Consider the following 19,009-nt stretch of genomic DNA (forward strand, 5'->3'; position numbering starts at 1 on the left):
TTTTAAAAAAAAAACACTTTTAAGAGGAGAAAAAAATATTGTGCAAGGCTTCAATCAGGAAAGGGACACAGGCATTCGGATTTTTTTTCAAGAGTGATCACTCATTAACCCTCATTCGTACTAAATTTCACTGATACAGAGCTAACAGATCTACTCCACTACCTATTACCGAACAAACTTTAGGGAAATATATTATAGAAATAGAAGCAATGAAGAACACTTCAAAATAAACATCGGTGGACAAAGGATGGGGATGCCAACCACTCTCCTTATGGTTTATGTGTCTATGTGAACATATATTAAAGAAAAAATATTTCTTCCCAAATAAAGGTGCTAAACATGCATAAAAGATAGATAAATGCTGAAGTGCCTCTCTTCTAAACCCTTTCTACTTTCTGGAAAGAACATAGGAACACAATGCTCATTTATCCAAGTATTTTATGAATATCCACCTAGATGGCAGCACCTAGCTAACTTTGACTGAACTTGGCAAGCTAAGCAGAGACAGACCTAATTGATACTGTATGTGGATGGAAAATGACATCAGGCTTACAAACCAGACTAGGAAGTGTAAAGAGAATTCCATAAATCATCCAGGAGACTTGAATTGTTGCCAAGAAAGTTATATGGATATGTCCATAAAACTCGCCCAGAAACTGGCCTCAACTCAAAACAGATTTTACCTTTATCTTTCATCTCACAGAATAAGTTGAAACAAGAGTTGAAAGGCAATTAAAGAGTTGGGTCTTCAGATGAACATCTCCTGTCCAACTGAGGTACATCTTTGCTGCTTGGATGACAAAAGATTGATTGGTTGATCAATCAATCAATCGATTGATTGATCGATTGATTGGATTGTGTGCCATCCTGTCACTGTCAATTCCTATCAACTACATACATAGATTTCCTGTATGTTAATCTATCCCTAACCTCTTCTTCCAAATCTTCTAATGGTGCACACATTGTCACTATAACTGAGTTGCTTCTTCTCTTTCCTTTTGTCTTTCCCAGCATTACATACTTCTCCAGAGAATATGAGCCTTTGCAAAATGTGTCCAGAATAGGATCATTCAGATTTGGTGGTCATTTGAGCCTTGAATGAGAATTATAGATTGATTGATTTGTTTGATGATCCATATGTTTGGAATGTGGGCCTGTCTTTATTTCTTATTCGGCTTAGACTGTTATGAAGAAAGGGGGTCTTAGTCCTTAACAATGTTTACATTGTTATGTAAAAATATGTACAAGTACATATTTTTTAAATATTAAGGAACAAATGGATCATGTAGCATTTTCAAATAACAAGGTACTTTTACTGTAGGAAGTTAAATTAGAGAGCATCAAATACTTAAATAGGCACTCAATAGAATTTCATTATATGATCTTTATCTCAAACAATATAAACATGCATGTTTTTGAGAGGTAACATCAAGCAAAAGCATTTAGCAAAGAAAGGCAGAGAGAGCAAAACTTGATACTAAAACCCCCAAAACCCAACATAGTCAAAATGAAATGTGAGACTTAAAAGCTAATAATTATTTTATGCATGCCTCAAACTTCTGGGGTTTTAAGAAAGGGTAGATCCCCCTCTGTTTTGAAACTATAAAATTAGCAATAAAAGGAAGTAGCAATCTTGTCAATGTTAGAAAATCAAAAGAAAAAGCAGAACATGTCAGAGAATTGGTAGATCTGTCCGATCTGATCTCTTGGTAGATGCTAACTATAGGGGTTGTTTGTTTGTTTGTTTTATATTTGCTTTCTGAGATAATACAAATTTCTGCAGAGCCCACCATATGATCATTGGGGAGATGCCTGTCCTATCAATAATTTGTGCTATAATGTTAATTGTTCACATCTATGGTATGAGTTTCTGCAACAGGAAATTCTGTATATAGGTCAGGGGTGAAATCCAGCAGGTTTTGACAGGTTCTGGAGAACGGGTAGTGGAAATTTTGTCGGAGAACCGGCAAATACCACCACTAGCTGGCCTCAGAGTGGGGTGGGAATGGAGATTTTGCAGTATCCTTCCCCTCCCCCTCCCCCACCAAGCCACACCATGCCCACCAAGCCACCCCCACAGAACCGGTAGAGCGGTGGGTTGCCCCCAGTTCGAACCGGTTCTATAGAATCGGTAGTAAAACCGGTGGGAGGCTCCAGCCACTGACCCAAATGTCATCAAAACTCTTCTGCGCATGTACAGAAGAGCACCTGCACGCGCGAGCAGAGCAAGCACACATGTGCGGGCACGATGCGAACCTGTAGTAAAGGTAAGTAGAACCCACCCCTGAACCGGTAGTAAAAAAAATTGAAATAGAAAAACGCCCACACAGCATGAACAAACGAGATGATACCTCCCGCCTACCAGCCATTTGGAAACCCGCCCTTATTGACAAACGAGTCCCTAACACGAGGAATGACACCAGACCCACACTCACGAGGTCCACACAGGATGTCACCACCACACATCCACCCAGAAAGCAGATCCAAACCCACACTGATCATGAAGCACGACCAAGGACCAGAAGCCAGACCACAGCTGCAACATTAGCCATTTCAAACCCCTCCAATCCATACATGCAGCAGACTGACACCCACTATGAAGATGTAGCACGACCACGAAGCCAAACAACAGCAATGCAGCTCACCAGCTCAAATCCCCCTGCAACTCAGACTAATCTGAGCACAAACACCCCCCCAGCCAATCAGAGCACAGAAAAAACCCCATCCAATCAGAGCACAGCCAAGCTCCCACCCAATCAGTTCAAACCCCCACTAGCAGTTAAAATGGAAGAAACAGCTGCAATCACACATTGCTCCCAGAAGCACGAAGCTGAAGCCTGAAGATGATGAATGAGACTTCGTCGAAACGTCGCCAAGACACTTCCAATTTTATGCGGGAGAAAACCCGAATAACCAAAGACCTACATACAAACACCCGCGAAAACCTCAGAAAACATATATACAGGATAATAATTCCTCACTGCAGACAATTATACTCCTGAATAAAAATAATAATATTTTTTATTAAACTGTCATGCGAACAATTTAAAGAAGAGAGTATCTCCCAAAACTACTTGTGTGAGATTTGATTTATCCGTTAAATTGCAATCAAACTGCAATCTCGATGCCAGAACCAAAATTCTTATATGTAAAAATGGTTTCAATAGATCCCAGGTGGTGAAGTTCTTCATATAATGAAACCCCAATTTTTCAAACTTGGATCCAGCAGGCTTCACAAGGAATGGACATTTCACTGGAATTTGTTCAAGTAACGACCTTGTCACACAAATGGTGTAAAATGAGGATCTGAAAGAAATGACAGATTTGTTGCGGTGTTTAAATATATCTGAGATTAGGGTTCAGAGCTTTAACAGAGGGAGTAGGCCATAGAGAATGTCAGTAAAATAATTTGTAGACTCAGGAATTCCATCAGAAGTTCTCAGACTCTACATTCCTTCCTGCATTTGGAAGTCTCTTCTTATTTTGTGAGGGTACTATTGATTCCACAAAATGAAAGTTGCAATAAAGGCAAATATTATAGTATAAAATAAAATATAAAATAATCAGTTTCCTGATTGCTTATGACCAGTGGTGGGATTCAAGTAATTTAACAACCGGTTCTCTGCCCTGATGATTTCTTCCAACAACCAGTTTGCCAAACTGCTCAGAAAGTTAACAACCGATTCTCCCGAAGTGGTGCGAACTGGCTGAATCCCACCACTGCCTATGACTATCATTAAGTGTTGTATCATTAAGTGTTAATTTTGTACCCTATGACTATCATTAAGTGTTGTACCTTGATGAAGGTATCTTTTCTTTTATGTACACTGAGAGCATATGCGCCAAGACAAATTCCTTGTGTGTCCAATCACACTTGGCCAATAAAATTCTATTCTATTCTATTCTATTCTATTCTATTCTATTCTATTCTATTCTATTAACTAGAGTTTGCAGACAACTTGCTTAGGACAATGGAGCCAAACCTACTGATTTTGGCGGAGGCTGGAAGTCAAATACTCAGGTTCAGAATTTTTTTCAGTGCACCTGAAAGATGGATACAAGGGTCAAACTTTCATTCAGACCTTCAGAAGTTGTGGATGCTTCATCACTGGAGGTTTTTAAGAAGAGCCTGGAACTCCAGTTGTCTGAAATGGTATAGGGTCTGAGCAAGGGATTGGACTAGAAGACCTCCAAGGCCCCTTCCAGCTCTATTCCGAATTGAATTGAATTCTTTGTCCCATCCCTTCTCATTAATCATCAGCACACAAAAGAATGGCATTTATTACTGCTCAGATTTTGTTCTCAGTTCAAGTTTGCTGAATCGAGTTCTCAACTTATCTACTTCATTTCAATAGTACAGTATTTTTTGCTTTTTTAAAAAAAAAAAACCCAAAATGTTTCCTTGGGGTTTTTGTATGACAGGTGGCTTTAAATTAGCCAACTCTGAGTGTTTTTTTTCTTTCTTCTCCTCTCCCCTAGGTTTTAGAACAGGAACAAAGAAAAGTAGGGGAAACACCTATTTGATTTCCTTTTTTGTTCATTCAGCTATCCAACTGACTGGAGAAAAAAATAGTCGGTCATTAGTTTGAAATGAATGTTCTCATACTATAGAGCTGACAATACTTGGAACATAGCGGCTGGGGTGGGGAGCTTTTGCCATCTACTGAATGAGCCTCGAATAATGAAACCTATAATTAGAAGCCATACTAAGGGATCAGCCAGGAAATAAAATTGGTAATGAGTTCAGATTGAAAAAGGTCACCTTAAAACCTGGCTCTTTGGGACTTCAGCAAGTCCTTGAAAGAAGAATACTTGAATAGAATAGATTTGAATAAATGTCAACCGTTTTTTCCAAAAACAGGAGAAAAACCATTGAACAAAACTTTTTTTCTTAAAAACATTAAGTACATGATTTGTCTATTTATATAGGCAATTACTGTGCCTACTGACAGGCAGATGCTCCACGAAAGGATCTTCTTTCTTTCTTTCTTTCTTTTTTCTTTCTTTCTTTCTTTCTTTTTCTCTTTCTCTCTTTCTTTCTTTCTTTCTTTCTCATCCTTTTCTTTTCTTTCCCTCCCTCCCTGATCTTTTCATCTGTTTTTGAATCTAATTCCCTTAAATTGCCATAGGGATATGTTGGCTGGGAATTTTGAAAGTGAATTCCCCAATTCTAGGAGGAGCAGTTGATTGGGAAAGCTAAAGTAAGTCTTCCTTGATTTCAAAAGCAAACACTTTTTCTTGGAGGGGCAGGAAAAAGGTAAAGAAAGACAGATTAACAGAGTTGGAAGGGACCTTATAGGTCATCTAGTCCAACCCCCCGCTCAAGCAGGAGACCCTACACCATTTTTGACAAATGGCAGTCCAATCTTTTCTTGAAAGCCTCAAGTGATGAAGCTCCCACAACTTCCGAAGGCAAGAACCCGATGTTTTAGAATATGGCAGCAACAACAAAGCCATCTATGTGAAGTGCTGCACTACAGTTGTGTGAAGGTACGTTCCTCTGTAAACAGAGGAGGTAGATAGGATATGCAAATCTATGAGCAAACCACTTATGGCTCTTTGCTTATTAGCTTATTATCTTTTATTTATCTTACTACCTTAAGCAGAGAACTTCTTCGGCATTCCATAATTTGTTTTTGAATGATGGGTCATCTACACCAAATGTCTGGGAAATTCAGATGACTGCAAAAGTTGTCAAGATTTGACGGACTGCTGTGAGGTCTCACTAACATATGCTTAGCTAGTTCATGTTTAACCTGAGGTTTACCTTCCTCTCATTCCCCAAAGAGATCGTGATGTCAGGGAAGCAGCATTGAAGAGGCTAAATGTGGCTTACAATAACACACCCAGCTGTTGAATGATTTATATAGTACAGCAGGATAAGGCAATGATGACCATGTCACACTGACAATGCCGGTCTTGATCCTGGACTTAGATCAGAGGGGTCATGATTGATGGTAACTGAATGATAGAATATCTGTTTAGGAAGCAGCCATAGACTGTGGCATCCAAACAATAGTTTAATTAAAAGATTAAAGTTTGTTCTCCAGTCAGTTGTCAACTTCTGGTTAAATACATCTAGTAAAGAAGAGCTCACCCCTCCCAAAGTACTGGATTCTATTGTTGTATTGTTGTGGTTGTGCATCATTGTTGTTTTCCTAATAGTCAACTCAATTCTGACTTACTGTAGCCATTATTCCATTTTTTGCACTCTAAGGAACAGACCGGGCTAACCTTTATTGTAAAGAGGCCTATTATATCCTTTCCTCAGTCATCTTTTCTAAAGGTTAAGCTTCTATTCTATTTCTCTCTAACTTTTCTTATCTAATCTACTCTTCTCATGCTTTGATTCTGCTTGCTTTCCTCTTCTGAACCCACTTCATGATGTCAGAATCCTTTCTGGCCCCTTGATAGGAGGCTTTGATGCAGCCTAAAATTCTATTTCAGAATCAGTTTGATGTGATCATTAAGGCTAGAAATTTAAGACTTTTAGTCCTCCATTAGAGATGAAGCTCAGGAAGAAAGCAGTGGCAAATCACTTCCAAATATGTTGCCAAGAAAACTGAGGAAGGAAGGAAGGAAGGAAGGAAGGAAGGAAGGAAGGAAGGAAGGAAGGAAGGAAGGAAGGAAGGAAGGAAGGAAGGAAGGAAGGAAGGAAGGAAGGACCTGTGTTTGTTGGCTCAATGAGGTTGTTCACGCTAGAGTTGTCATATTGCAGAAGGATTGCAGGCTGCCTAAAGTCTAGAGCAGAAAGTACTATAGACTTATTGCTTTGTCAGATCAGGCCCAGGATCTCTATCTGGTCTTTCATGTTCCCTTGTAATCAGTTTCCTGGAAAGCTCACCCAGATATAAAATACTGTAGAGTTGTAGTTAGGATTCCTATTCTATGTTGTTTCTTCTCAGAGTTCCAAAACAAGTGTGAGCCATCAGATAAAGGCTAAGAGAGCTGTGAGGAGAAATAGTTTTAAAACTAAAACAAAAACAAAAACCCTAAATAAAATCATCTGAATCAAAATTCTCTAATAAACATTCTATAGGTACAAAGAAGTATTTTATTATGAACTACCAATATTTATAACTGTGCTATTAACTGCATAAGACATCTATCCTATCTCTCTCTTCAACCTTTGTAAAGAGTAAACCAAGAGAAATTCCCTCAATAGGAAGGGAAGGAAGAACCAGAAAACTGAGATGTGATGTAACAGAGATCCAAAAGTATTCTTTGGCCTTAAGAACCGACACAACGTTCTTAAAGTTTCTTAAGACACAGCTTTCTACATAAAAATTGATATTATATTTCTTCTACCTGATGTTTTCTAAACCACTGGGTTAAACTCCAACCCATAACATCATGGTCATGATAGCTGGAAACTGTAATCTAAAACAGGGGTCTCGGCTCCAGTGACGTCACCCTCCTGCTGGGTGCTCTAACAGAGCACTCCGTGTTAGAAGATTGTAAAAGTCAGTGAAACAGAAAATAAATCATTGTTCACTGAGCTTAGCATAATCTCTGGGTGAAAGAGGTTATCAGAGTTGTGGAAGAGTGGCAGGTCTGACAGGGGGTTTGCTCTCAAGAGCGAATTTTCCTGGATTTATGACCCCACCGAATTCCACTCCCTCCAACTTCAGCACGCTCCTGTTTTTATCAGGAAAAAGGAGAGGAATGTCGCTTCTGCTCTAGAGGACTTATTAAATTGATTGATATTCCAAGCAGACAGGAATTTCACAAGCGTTCGATCTTTGATGCAGAATCAGCACGGCAAGTACCGACTCCTTTTGAAACTTGAAACCTTTCTTTGTCTTTGATTAATTGACTTTTAAAATGGCGTCTAAAAGTGAAAGTAAAATTTTTAGTACGATGAAGCAGCGTTACTTGTGGATTGTTACAAACGGAGTTTTTATACTGAAAGGAGGAAGGAGAGTTATTAAGTTTGAATTCCTGATTCTTTTGAAGACAGAATGGCAGCTAAACCTTTAAAGCCTTCTGGAAGAAGGGATCTGAACCAAGTCTTGAGGAAATATTGAAAGAACAATTAAAACTTTCTGAAGATAGGCAAAAGAGATGATGGAGAATTTTAATGCAAAAATAAGAAGATATTCTTATGGCAGTTCAAGGACTGAGTAAAAATTGAAGGATTGGAAGTGGAAATGCAACAGATCTCTCAGTCAAATAAGCATTTAGAAGACAAAATGAAAGGTGTTCAGAAAAAGTGGATCAAAATGAAGATCAGGTTGTGATATTACAATATAAACTTATGGAAGGAGCTCTTAGAATTCGTGGTATGCAAGAAGAGCGTGAGAAGACTTAAGAAAAATTATATCAGAAGCATTGGCTGAATTTATTGAAGTGGACCCCAAGAGGTAGCTTACCAAATTGATAAAATATATAGAGTTAATTCTTGGATTGCAAGACAGAGAAAGCTTCCTCGGGACATTGTGGTTTATTTTGTGAAAAGGACTATGAGAAATCAAATTCTGCAAGTTTCATATCAGACAACTTTAAAAATTGGAGAACAGGAGTTGAAGGTGTTGAAAGAGATTCCTTCAAAGATGTTAAGAGACAGGAAGGAATTTGCTTTTTTTACACAAGAACTTAACACTCATCAGATTCAATTCAGATGGGAGGTGCCAGTTGGACTGACACTATTCTATCAAGGAAGGAGATATAGAATTGACACTGTTTTAAAGGCAAAGGATTTTCTTTCTACAGTTTTGAAAGTCGAAATAGAAGTGATAGAAAAACTTCAAGAGACTCAAGAAGGCGTGGTGATCCAAGAGCCTTTATTGCTGCCAGTATTAGAGGAACCACAAGAGCAAAGGGTGACAAGAGGAGCCCTTAAGCGTAAAGAAGAGCAACAGTCTCAAAGTAAAGTCAGCATCCCATTATGGAAGCTGTGGGAGGAGCTAGACGGAAGATACCGGAGGAGGAGCTTCCGTTGTCTGCTTCAAAGCTTCAGGAGGCCAGTAATGGCAAATAGAATCTTGTCATGGAATGTTAATGGCTTGAATTCAGCTCAGAAAAGAAGGAAAATATTTCACTACTTGAAACAATTTAAAAATGATGTGATTTGTTTGCAAGAGACACATATAAAATTATCAGACCAAAAATATTTAATTAATTCAAAATTGGGTAACCATTTTGTTGCATCAGCTTTGGAAAAGAAGCATGGAATTGTTGTATATATCAGGAAGGATATACCAGCTAAGCTAATTGAGGCAGATATTCAAGGAAGATTTATTGCTATTGAACTGGTGATAGATGCAAAAATGACTTTGTTGATAGGTATTTATGCACCTAATCAGCAACAAGAAAAGTTTTACAAAATGTTACATGAGAGGTTGACCCTCTGGGATTATAGTTCGTTTATTTTATTAGGAGACTGGAATGGAGTAATTGATACAAGAAGGATAAGAGAACCTCCTCCAAGAAGATACCTATACATGCAAAATTACCAAAATCCTTTTTGAAATGATGGAAGACTTTGAGTTTAGAGATATATGGAGGTTACGGAATCCAGATGAGAGAGATTTTACTTTTTTCTGATAGGCATCAATCTTTTCACGCATTGATTTTATTTTAATTTCTAATGACTTGCTTTCTAGGGTGAAGAAAAGCGAAGATATTTCGAGGTGTTTAACTGACCATAGCCCAGTATGGATGGAATTATTACAAGGGAAAAAAGGTGGTAGAACATGGAGGTTGAATGAAAATCTGTTTAGATATGAGGATAATGTAACTTATTGTAAGAAACAGTTAAAAGAATTTTTTGATTTTAATATGTACAAAGGGACACCTATAGGAACTGTGTGGGAAGCGAGCAAAGCGTTTATTAGAGGATATTGATTTTATTTGGACAACAGGCAAAGGAATAATAAACAAAGGCAGCGTAGATATTTGGAAGAAGAAATTCAAAGGAAGCAACAGTTATTAATTCAAAACCCACAAGATCATAAACTTAAAGAGGCTATAAAAATATTACAGAGTCAATTTAATATGTTAATGGCAGACCAGGTGGCAACGAATATACAATATGCTAAACATAATACCTTTTGTAATGCAAATAAACCTGGGAGATGGTTGGCATATAATTTAAGGAAGAAACAGAAAGCACGTGTCATACAAAAAATAGAATATAAAGGTAAAGAGATATACCAACAGGATAAAATTAAAAAGGCATTCTCAGAATTTTATACTGCACTATATGCAAAAAGACAAAATATTGAATAGGGACATTTATGATTATTTGAAAGATTATAAGGTTAATATTCTAACATTAGAACAGAGGGAGGAGCTGAATCGGCCGATAGCTACTGGAGAAATAGTGGAGGCAATTAAACAATTAAAAATGGGGAAAACCCCTGGTACAGATGGTCTTACAGCAACTTATTATAAAAAAACACAGGATGAAATATTAGGCCCACTTAAAGAATTATTTAATCAGATACAATTAGGGTGGGAATACCCCGTCATGGAAAACATCTTTTATTTCACTGATACCGAAGACGAGCAAGACTGCTCAAAACCTGGTAACTATAGGCCGATTTCACTTTTAAATAATGATTATAAGATTTTTGTAAAAATAATAGCAAATAGATTAATGTTAGTTTTACAACAAAGAATTCATACTGATCAATCTGGTTTTATAAAAGGGAGGCAGATGAGGAATAATGTTAGACAGATTATTAATATATTGGAATATTTGGAAAGAAGAATACTTCAGCGGCACTTATTTTTTGGATGCAGAGAAAGCCTTTGATCGATTGCATTGGGATTTTTATTTAAATTAATAGAGAAAATGCAATTTGGAGACTGTTTTATTAGAATAATTAAAGCGATTTATGGAGAGCAAACAGCACAGATTATAGTAAATGGTAGTTTGACAGAAGTTATTAAGATTGCGAAGGAACAAGACAGGGATGTCCCTTATCACCATTATTGTTTGTTTTGACTCTGGAACCATTATTAGATAAAATACGAGAATTAATGAAAATAGAGGAATTAAGATTAGACAATATGAGTACAAAGTTAGAGCTTTTGCAGATGATGTAGTGGTTACGTTAACAAATCCTATAAATTCAAGTAGATTTTTGTTGGAAGTAATTGATAAATATGGAAAGGTATCAGGATTTAAAATAAATCAGAATAAAACAAAAGTGATAATTAAAAATATGTCTATACAACAGAAACAAAAACTAGAGGAAATGACAGGATTTGAGGTAGTAAAAAAGGTTAAATATTTAGGGGTCTATATTAGCTCATCGAACAAGAAACTTTATAAGAATAATTATGACTTGCTATGGCAAAAAGTTCAGAATGATATGAGTGGCTGGAAGAAATTGCAGTTATCCCTATTGGGAAGGATTGCGGCTATTAAAATGAATGTGTTACCTAGATTTTTGTTTCTGTTCCAGATGATACCTATAATTAAAAGGATAAAAATTTGGAAGATTGGCAGATTGGGATTAATAAATTTATATGGCAGGGTAAAAGGCGAGGTTAAAATGAAAATAATACAGGACTCACGGGAAAGAGGTGGTTTAAGAATGCCTAACTTTAAACTATATTATGAAGCAGTAACCCTTTCAGTAATAAGTGACTGGTTTAACTTAACAGAGGAAAGAATTTTGAATATAGAAGGTTATGACTTGTTATATGAATGGCATGCGTACTTATTTTATGGAAAAAAGTGGATAGGGCTTTTAAGAATCATGTGTTGAGAAGTGCTCTTTTGGTCTGGAAAAATATTCCTATAAATTAGATTACAAGATTCCTATATGGGCGAGCCCAAGACATGCAATAGAGAATATAAATATAGAACAGAAACAGGAAATGATTACATATAAAGAACTTTTGTATGCTGAAGGAGGTAGATTGCAATTAAAATCATTACAGGTATTAAATGAAGAAGGGAGGAATTATACTTGGTTTCAATATGGGCAACTAAGTGCTAGATGGAAAGAAGATCAAAAAATTGGTATAATGCAAAGGGAGAAAATTTAATAAAGCAAATTAGAAATCAGACCCAGGAGCATATAAAGAGATTGTATAATGTGTTGCTTGAAATAGATTCGGAAAAGGATTTGGTAAAGGATTGTATGATAAAATGGGCACAGAATATTCAGGAACCAATAATGTTGGAAACATGGGAGAAGAATACTTCAGTGCACTTATTTTTTGGATGCAGAGAAAGCCTTTGATCGATTGCATTGGGATTTTTATTTAAATTAATAGAAAATGCAATTTGGAGACTGTTTTATTAGAATAATTAAAGCGATTTATGGAGAGCAAACAGCACAGATTATAGTAAATGGTAGTTTGACAGAAGTTATTAAGATTGCGAAAGGAACAAGACAGGGATGTCCCTTATCACCATTATTGTTTGTTTTGACTCTGGAACCATTATTAGATAAAATACGAGAATTAATGAAAATAGAGGAATTAAGATTAGACAATATGAGTACAAAGTTAGAGCTTTTGCAGATGATGTAGTGGTTACGTTAACGAATCCTATAAATTCAAGTAGATTTTTGTTGGAAGTAATTGATAAATATGGAAAGGTATCAGGATTTAAAATAAATCAGAATAAAACAAAAGTGATAATTAAAAATATGTCTATACAACAGAAACAAAAACTAGAGGAAATGACAGGATTTGAGGTAGTAAAAAAGGTTAAATATTTAGGGGTCTATATTAGCTCATCGAACAAGAAACTTTATAAGAATAATTATGACTTGCTATGGCAAAAAGTTCAGAATGATATGAGTGGCTGGAAGAAATTGCAGTTATCCCTATTGGGAAGGATTGCGGCTATTAAAATGAATGTGTTACCTAGATTTTTGTTTCTGTTCCAGATGATACCTATAATTAAAAGGATAAAAATTTGGAAGATTGGCAGATTGGGATTAATAAATTTATATGGCAGGGTAAAAGGCGAGGTTAAAATGAAAATAATACAGGATTCACGGGAAAGAGGTGGTTTAAGAATGCCTAACTTTAAACTATATTATGAAGCAGTAACCCTTTCAGTAATAAGTGACTGGTTTAACTTAACAGAGGAAAGAATTTTGAATATAGAAGGTTATGACTTGTTATATGGATGGCATGCGTACTTATTTTATGGAAAAAAGTGGATAGGGCTTTTAAGAATCATGTGTTGAGAAGTGCTCTTTTGGTCTGGAAAAATATTCCTATAAATTAGATTACAAGATTCCTATATGGGCGAGCCCTAGACATGCAATAGAGAATATAAATATAGAACAGAAACAGGAAATGATTACATATAAAGAACTTTTGTATGCTGAAGGAGGTAGATTGCAATTAAAATCATTACAGGTATTAAAATGAAGAAGGGAGGAATTATACTTGGTTTCAATATGGGCAAATAAGTGCTAGATGGAAAGAAGATCAAAAAATTGGTATAATGCAAAGGGAGGAAAATTTAATAAAGCAAATTAGAAATCAGACCCAGGAGCATATAAAGAGATTGTATAATGTGTTGCTTGAAATAGATTCGGAAAAGGATTTGGTAAAGGATTGTATGATAAAATGGGCACAGAATATTCAGGAACCAATAATGTTGGAAACATGGGAGAAAATATGGGTTAGAAATGTTAAGATTACACAAGCACAGAATTTAAGGAAAATTTTTATAAGATGTTTTATAGATGGCATTTAGATCCCAAAAAATTATCATGTATGTATCCTAATATCCAAGCGAAATGTTGGAGGTGTGATTGTGATGATGCTACATATTTTCATATTTGGTGGACTTGCAAGAAAATTAAGGTCTTTTGGATAAGAATTTGGTGGATTATTCAAAATGTACTGAAGAAGAAGATAAAGTTCCTGCCACAATTTTTCCTTTTGGGAATTATAATGGATTGTACAGGGATTGAAACTAAATTGATTCTGAACTTAATAACAGCAGCAAGACTGTTGATTGGACAATACTGGAAGAAAGAAGAGATACCTACAATAGAAGAATGGATATTGAAAGTTATTAATTTGGCTGAGATGGCTAAAATCTCAGCGTTTTTAAAAGACAATACATGGGAAAGATATTTAATTGAATGGAAAAATGGATTGATTATCTACAAAACAGATATCAGATTAAGAAATATCAGATTGCCTTTGAATAATTAGAAAGTTATTTTATGTAATGGGAGGGGTTGGGAGGCGAAAAGCTTTGGATGTGGTTATTTGGATTGGAAGGAAAATTTTATTCTATGTTTGGTTTATGTATAACTTTACCTTGTGATTGACCGGGAAGCCGGGGTGGGGAGGAAGGGGTGTTTGTGTTTTTTTGGGGGGGAGGAGGAAAAAAGGGGGAAAAATGTTTTTGTTTTTTTAAAACTCTTTCAATAAAAAAAATAAAAAATAAAAAAAAATAAAACAGGGGTCTCCATCCTTGGCAACTTTAAGACTTGTGGACTTTAACTCCCAGAATTCCTCAGCCAACTCTGGGAATTGAAGTCCACAAGTCTTGAAGTTGCCAAGGTTGGAGACCCCTGATCTAAAACATCAGGATTGTCTCAGATTAGGAACCTGTGACAAACTATTTATTGTACGTTTAAAAACTAATTGTTGAGGTGCAGGTTTTCTTGCGTTCTGGGAAGCCTGAGGTTCCCACCTTTAATCCAACACAAATGCTGAATGCATGTTATTGAAATCATTCAATGATTTGACATTAAATCACTGTCAAAAATTCAATGATGTCCCAATTCTCTCTACTCTCCAGATTGTATGGATAACAAGCAGGCTATCTGGTTAGTTCTTCTAGAAATGTCAAATAAAGCAAGATTATTTTTTTATTAGAAGCATATGTTTTGTAACAGCTTGGAGAAAGCAAACTCCACTTGTGTGGTTACATGCAATGTTCTCAAATATTTCTTGAAACAAAGAGCAACATACATTTCTCATATTTTCTTTTTTGAGATTTCCTTTAAATTGTGCAAAGATTTTGTGACTTCTACTCTGAAATTAACAGATCAGACAAAATAATGCATTTATTTAAAACATTTATATCTTGCTTCCCATTTAAAAGAAACGCAAATAGTTTACCATTAAAATAAAACTGATCTCAGGACCAGAAGTTAAAACTATCATAGCGTGGTGCTGAAGGGGTGAGAGAAATCCGTAAGTGGGGATAGCCTCTATTATCGATGCCCACTTTACCTGTCCAAGAATCTGAAAGGGGCTTTCCAAGGAAGAATCTCAATGTTAGATCAAGTATTCTGAAAACAAAACCTTGATGGGAAGGGATCAAAGTATGAATCAGCCAACAATTGTGAAAATGACACCATCCCTACTGATGCAACTGGTGAGTGAAGAAGTTGACATTCATGCAGGCAAATGTCAATATGGCAGGCAATAAGCACATTTGTCAGTTTGGTATCCTCCATCAATGGATGCAGCAGGATTCTGTTGAACACCATGGCTGTTCTTTTACGTTTTCCATTCCTCCAAAGCAGCGGTTCTCAACCTGTGGGTCGTGACCCCGTTGGGGGTCGAATGACAATTTGCCAGGGGTCACCTAAGACCATCGGAACTATGGGAAGTATACTTGCGAGTCGAAGAATCGCGCTCCAATGGTTGACTCCACAAGCCAGCTGCAGGCTCTTCAAATCGCTAGCCGAATTCGGCTTCAGGCACGATGAATTAAAAAAGAGAGAAATCTTTGCTCTGATGTCTCCCTCTCAAGCCAGCTGCAATCACTCCCAATCGCTAGCCTAATCTGGCTTCAGGCGCGATAAACTTAATAGGGGAGGAGTCTCCGCTTTAATGCCTCCGTCCTCAAGGCAATCGCAAGCAGTTCAGATCGCTAGCCAATACGGCTTCACATTATGATTACGATTTATAACATTAGCAAAAGTACAGTTACTTAGGCCTGTGAACGAAAATAATTTTATGGTTGGGGTCGCCACATCGTGGGGAATTGTATTAAAGGGGTCGCAGCACTATAAAGGTTGAGAACCACTGCTCCAAAGGCAACTGGTAACAGCATTTCAAATGGGGTTTGGTCCAGCAGCCAATAGAGCAGTACTAACCTATTTCAATTAGACATTTTCTTTGTATAGGTAATCCCATTTGTTTTCTTTCTGTCATCTTGAGAACTAATTTGAGATGTTGGCTGAGCTGAGCTGAGTTGAAAATCAGTTTGAGATATTGGAAGAGCCTTAATAATGTGGCAGTAGTCCTTATATCTTCTTGGCCGCCCTCCAGCTCACATGCAATTGGACCAATACTTATTATTACAGCATAGGTAATCTGATGTGTAACCTCTCATTTTTAAAAAGTTTGACAGCAAATAATAGAAAAAGCTACTGGCCAGTTCTTAAGAAGAATTACTAGCCAAGTAGAATTGAGGCATTATAAGTTATCATGATGCATTTGCACAGCTGACTTTTAAGCAAGTTAGTTAAAGCCTTAGCAACTACGTTCATAAAAACACACTCAGTTTGATTTTAGCCTTCAAGGTAGGCCTTCTTTCCCCATTTATGGAGTTTGCACCAAACCCAACCAATCTGGCTATGATTCAATATATTATGTTTACCTTAAAAAATGAATTCATTCATTAATGGAATTACGTATGCTGTGCAAATACAGCCCAGGAGGTTACAAAGCTACCCATTTCTGTGAACATTTGCATTCGTTCTCATTTTTTCCTTCCATATTGATTAGGAATTATAAATATGATTATAAATAGAATAATGAAATCAGGTTTTTTTGTGTAGTCTAGATTTATAACCTTCTGTCTCTTTCTTAGAAGTTTAGAATGGTATCTGTTTTGTTTAATATTAGATAAACCATTGGAATGATGGTGTTGTGGTCATTAAAGAATGTTTTTTGGGAGAATTCTACATTTCAACAATTCGTTTTTTTCTTCAAGTGTGGCTTTCACCTTGAAAAAAATTGTAAAGCCCAACAGCACTTCAAAAACAATATTATAAAGGAATAAAGTGTCGAGGCCATTCCTAAACTATGGTTTAGCAATCAGGTTACAAAGGGGCAATCTGAATTTTCAATCTTCTATATTTCATGAAAATATATTAAGGTTACCTGTGATAACACAACTGGTGAAATAATCCATAAAAGTCAAAATCAGACTTCCTACAACTGGAACTTAATGTGCGTTGTAACGCTGAATAACATTTCTTGGAATGGTACAGCAGTCCCAATACATCCAACGGGTATTAGGCTTGAGAAATTAATCTTAGTATTTTGCATATTCTGACCAGTCACGTCCCACTTTCAAACTTCGCCAAAAGCACTCTCCAAGAAAAGGAAATGATTGCAAATGAAGTCACTTCTTCCATACCAGGAGACAGATGGAGAGAAATCCCAGCCTTCTTCCGTTTTTTGTCTTCAGGGCATTTTTGGAATTTCCTTCAGGAAGTAAAAGGCTGCAACCTAAAACATTTCTTTCATTTGTCAGGCAGCTGAGTTTTCCACCAGAAAATGTTAGAGAGAGATGACACACAACCTAAGAAGGGGAAGGTTATCTTTGTAACCCAACTGCATCCTGTAAGTTTCAATAAAATCTGAGGAACTATCTGGGGAGTTGGGAATGAAAAACCAGCATGAGGCACAGAAGAAGAACCATCTAAATCTGATGTTCCCTCTGAACCAGCCATCCCAAACTTGATGTCCTCCAGCAATCATTGGTTGGAAATGAGGAGAGATATGGTTCAGCGCCATTGCACAACTTCCAAGTTTACTGCAACATTTGGAAAGTGTAAGTTCTCTTACACTTACACTTGAAACTGCAACATTTGGAAAGTGTAAGTTCTCTTAAACTTACACTTGAAACTGAAATATTTTGGCCACCTAATGAGAAGGAAGGACTCACTGGAGAAGAGCCTAATGCTGGGAAAGATTGAGGGCAAAAGAAGAATGAGACAACAGAGAACGAGGTGGCTGGATGGAGTCACTGAAGCAGTAGGCATGAGTTTAAATGGAGGACAGGAAGGCCTGGAGGAACGTTGTCCATGAGGTCGCGATGGGTCGGACACGACTTCGCAACTAACAACAACAAGAAGAAGAAGTTCTCATTGGTTGTGCCTCCACCGAAAATCTGCTTTGGGTTTCAACTGTTTTGATACACCATAAAATGAGAAGTTCCCAGAAATGTTTTGTCATGGAATAAAAGTCTAGCAAATCTCACAAGAGGCAATACTCAATGTGTTAAAACTCGGGATTTTAGCTTAACAATAAATCCTATGTGCTTGTGATCGGAAATAAGATCTAATGTGTTCAATAAAGGCTTCCTCCAGTTAAGTGCATATAATAGGATTGAAACATACTTTTTATATGGAGTGGAGGGAGAATACTGTGCATTCTTTCCTTTAAAAAACCCAAAAGTATTCTAACCAGAATATGAAGCCTTGCTATTAGTTCCCTGTTTCTCTCTTTTGTTCCTTAATTTGAATAGGACAGCATTCATACTGGATACATGTATGTAAGAAAAACAGATACATTCTGTTTTTTTCGCATAGTTGTGAAAAACTTATAGAGATATTTTCAGAGCACATATGTGCTTCAGTTTTCTGTAACAATATTTTTCTCAGTGGTTGAGCACTGTATTTAAAATCCTATTCCATGTAACCTACCTGCCATCAAATTATTCTTGCAATCATAGTTTACTTTTTTCTCATTCAGACTTCCCTGGCTTGATGTCCATCAGGTTACAATTCCTGGTTAGTTGGCTAGGAAGGAAAGGATCCCAGAACAACTGGAAGCAATCAGATTGGGAAATGCAGCTTAACTACTATTTATTCTCATCTGAATCTTGGCTTGTTGATCTAAAAACCAGTGTTATAAACCCTACAATTCAACACTTTCAAAATCATGTTTGCCTGTAACAAATGAAATTGTTAGGTTAGGTCCGTGCATGTCATGCAAAGATACCATGATTAATACTGAGCTGTCCTTTCAGTGCAGAAAGGAAATGAGTACTTCCATAGAATTCTTAAAGTATCCTGTCAAAACTATAACAGAGCCATATATG

Source organism: Ahaetulla prasina, chromosome 3 (genome assembly GCF_028640845.1).
Source record: "Ahaetulla prasina isolate Xishuangbanna chromosome 3, ASM2864084v1, whole genome shotgun sequence".
NCBI classification, from domain to species: Eukaryota; Metazoa; Chordata; class Lepidosauria; order Squamata; family Colubridae; genus Ahaetulla; species Ahaetulla prasina.